The sequence below is a fragment of the Raphanus sativus genome, chromosome 4 (assembly GCF_000801105.2).
Source record: "Raphanus sativus cultivar WK10039 chromosome 4, ASM80110v3, whole genome shotgun sequence".
Lineage (NCBI taxonomy): Eukaryota > Viridiplantae > Streptophyta > Magnoliopsida > Brassicales > Brassicaceae > Raphanus > Raphanus sativus.
This window is the reverse complement of record NC_079514.1, coordinates 25,194,905-25,199,242: the sequence shown is the minus strand read 5'-3', so window position 1 is coordinate 25,199,242 and position 4,338 is coordinate 25,194,905. Positions and strand designations below refer to the sequence as shown.

Below are 4,338 nucleotides of genomic sequence, written 5' to 3'. Positions count from 1 at the left end.
AGGTCTAAAATAGACTTCGCCCTTAGGCGAAAGTATAGATAAAGATCGAAAAATTGAATGGTTCGGTCAGGGTATGGACCGAGCGACGTGAGGCATCGACCGCGGCCTAGCCGGCCGGGTTCGGGTCTTACAGATATACTCTAGGTGGTTAGAATATTCTGTAGAGATAAGAGAGGATCTGTTGTGTATCGTATCTTAGTTGTTAAGATTGTAACAATGTAGTGTATATAAACACACGTACAATATCAATGAGAAACTATCAAGCTTCAACTCTTATAAGGGGAATGTCTGACTTGATATTGTCACTCTGAACGCCCGCTCAATTGTTGCCATGGAAGACATTACAGATCAGGAGTGAAAAAAAAAAGATGGATCAGAAGAGAGTTAGCTCTGATTCCATGAGCTTAGGTGAGCAAGAGGGGGCCTGCTTCAGTCTTGGTCTTTATGGTTACTATTATCAGTGACTTATACAATGGTGAATACTTTAGATAAATTATGGGTATCAGCTACAAAGCCACTCATGGTTGACAGGTTATCAAGAATGTTTATGTACTTTTCATCTGGACAAATTTTGTTAAAATCATTTTTAAACATTACGTGTACATCTTACCAAAGGATTTCTTCTGTCAAACCGTCAGTCTTTATGTTTTCTTCAAAATAAATCAAAACAGGTTATTTTGACCTGAGAAGAGGAGAAATTTACAGCAGCCTAAAAACAGAGCCTGCTTCTTTGGTCCATTTGGGTAGAACAGCTCATGGAGAGGGAGATAGAGAGAAGGCTTTGCTTGTCCTAAATCCATATGAGTCACAGATTATATGTTATCACAAGGTAATTGTTTCATCAAATTGAATGTTTATGACAATGTTGGATGGACTATAACTGAGTGAAGAATCTGTTTTTGATTGAAATACTACAGTCATCAAAGATTCCTCTTCAAGTACATGAATTGGAGGAAGGGAAGTTTCTGAACCTGCAGCATTTTTTGGTAAACCATTTGTCTATCAAACTGTATATTCCAGTTTTGTTATGATATAATTGGAAATAAGAAAATACATTATTTAAATAACCTCTTAAATAAAAATTTAGTAAAGCAGATTCAAAGCCTCAATAACGTAAAAAACATAAATTTTTAAATGATACCTGGATATATCTTGTAACACAATCTTGTAATATTCTAGTTCAATAATCTCCAACCCTCCAGTCGTGACATCACTTTGCGGTGGTTAGAATGCTGTTACAAAATTTATATAAGACATTAGAATTGAACCTATAAGCTATACAAAATACTTAAGTTAATTTAAAATAAATAAATAGAATACAATTAAGCTTACATTGATTTTAAGTAATGTACTTTAGATATTTCAGGATCAAATAAGATTTCAGAACAGCCATTTAGTCTGTTTAGGCCGGTTACGAAATTTCCGAACAACCATTTAGTATGTTTCAAGATCAAACTGATTGACCAGATCTTCACTCTCTGTTAAAATGAGATAAGAAAATCGTTAGAAGATAATAACCTAAACATGGATATAGAGTTTAATAATCATATGAATACATTATTTATTAACGTACCATCGACGAAGACAATCTCAATTATTAGTCACCGACATCTGAATACTTCTTCTAAAACAAATGATATTGACATTGATATTTCTTAGAGATTTGAATGGTTTCAAATTAGAGATAGGTTTGAAAGAAACCAGTGAGGAGCGCGAAAAAATTATAAATGTTCTCGAGGTTTTTACAGTGAGGAAAGTAATAATCTTTGACTTGTGTATTGTATGGTATTATATAGGTACAGGTAAATGATATTTATGAGTTGTATATTTATGGTTTGCAAATTTAGGATGGTCGTATATGTAAGGTTTGCCACAACCTTTCACAATATTAAAAATGTAGACACTTCTCCAAGCATCGTATAACTTATGCATTTAGATTGCTTCCATATTTAATGGAAATACATTATATGGTCTTGATACGCGTCTTATGATAACAATAATGATAAATTTTAAAAGCATGAGCCACGTAATAAGAATATATTGTATATAGACATATGGAAAGACTTATTTCAAAGAAACTTCTCAAACTAATATAAAAAAGGCAGAACTCGTTTCTTTCAATATGCACTATCATAAATATGAAAGAATTTAAATGGCAAGTGTTTCTAGCTACATGGAAACTATACGTGGGGTTGAATTTGGATGTCAAACTAAGTACAAATATAAGGCCTATCTAGTTTTGAAGGTCTTTCCAAACAGATTTCTTACATGGGTTACCATAATGCATTCATATCTTTATAAATTTTAATGAGTCCATAAAGCTTACATGGGTTTATACAAAACTATAAAACTAAATATTATATGCAAATTTGAAAGAGTAGGTGTTTGCCAAAATCAGCTACGTCAAAGTTTAGGAACCATATATTGCTCGAATGCTTATTTGCAAATGTCCATACAGATCAAATACATACACTCATAACAAAATAAAATCAAGCCATCATTTCAAACTTCACATATAAAATTTGGATTCGTATAATCAACATGTGCATATATTATATTTGAAAGGGATTACTATATGTGTGTAATCAGGTAACTCTCACGCATCCGTACGTGATCCTTTCATCATTCCCACTTAATTTCAGAAATGAACCATGGTGATGACCAGTGGAATCTGTATCATAACCACTGTCCTCATCTTCTTCACCAACCGTCTCAAGAAAGCATGTTGGAAGGTATATAAGCAGATCATCAAGTCTCACACTTTCTACCTGGTGACCTATTTTACGTTCAAGCTCAGGCATGTAAGAGATCTCTATATCCAATGTAATTCTGATCTTTAACATTCCAAGGAAGAAACTGAGAGGGATGATTGATCTTCTCTCATCACTCGGCAAAAGAGTTACAATGGCTTCAATGATCCCCTTCTGCTCATGACAGTTCTATCAACAACACCCTTTAGTGATTTTTGAGAATAATGCATCATAGAAGCAATGATACTCTCGGACCGGACACCTGTTCTCGCCATCACGGACACAACTCTTGTGTAGTTATCAATACCAAGAGCAGAGAGTTGTGCGATCCCCAACTCGAGACACTTTCTCCCCTTGAGCTCCTCTGATAAACCTAATACGAACTGATCCCTACATGCATTAATGGCAATAGCCTCCACACAACTATCAGGAATCTTGAATGTTTCAGACAGTTCGTGTTTCTCGCATGAGGTTAACACTTGAACTGATTTCTCTAGGTTGCAGAAAGCTGTCTTGTCGAGGTAACTCTCTATTTCAACGATGAGATTCTTTAAGCTTTGTCCTTATATATGTAAATGTGTTCTTTTTGATTACATGTTCACTTTGATCAGTACTCTTCATCGACAATCATATTGAAGGTGCGGGTGATATGACGTCCCGAGAATTGTTAAGATTTTTAAGGAATGTAATGTGTGCATTAAATGCATATTTTGTGACAAACGCTCTCTGCATGACACGTATGCAATTTTTTAAATAAAAGCTTCTCATGAAGCCACGTCAGACATATTGCCAATTCACTTTTAAGGAAACTCTTAAAAATGCTTCTCCTTTGATATATAAGGGATTTTCTCGTAGTCACGTAAATCCTCTATATATTAAAAGAGAAGCATGTGTTTCTACGAGAAAAGTCGCATTTTTTAGTCTGAGTTACAGAAACGTTAAGGCGGAGTTACAGAAACGTTTAGACTGAGTTACATAAAACATAATGGCTGACCTACGATTACAAAACATGACTATGCAAAGAAGTAGTAGTAGCAAAGTATGGACATACCAACACCACAAACCATCACATTTCTCAAACACTGCATCTTTTCCGTCCTATCAAACTCTTTCTCCAACCGAGCAACGTTAACTCTCAGATCTGACATGCCTTTGTTCATGTCACTCATCACTGATTTAATATCTTATACCTCTTCGACCAAGCACTCATCCGTCCATTTGAATAAATGTCTCTGATTTCACAAACATACCAGATCTCAGAATTGCATCCACAACATGATAAATAAAAAACAAACCTAACCTTATTATATCATTTTGCACAGCAATAGTACAATCTTCCTGGATTTGTAGATGATCCAGATGTAAACATTTCAGCAGGTTCACCACACCAACACACTTTCGGCGTTCCTCTATCCACATTCATACGTCGCCTGTTATAGTTATCTGGCACGCTTGATGAAGAAGACATTTTCTTTGTAATTTTTTAAAATATCACATAAACGTCGATATTTACTTTTAAAACTAAAATTAAAAATATATATTAAAATTAAAATAATATATTTTTATAATATTATTGTCTCAGTATTAT

General features: G+C 34.3%; 1 pseudogene; it reads right to left on the bottom strand.

The window, feature by feature from the left end:
• Positions 1-2,585: 2,585 nt before the first annotated feature.
• LOC130511233 (putative BTB/POZ domain-containing protein At3g08660) lies at positions 2,586-3,919 on the bottom strand (annotated as a pseudogene).
• Positions 3,920-4,338: the final 419 nt, after the last annotated feature.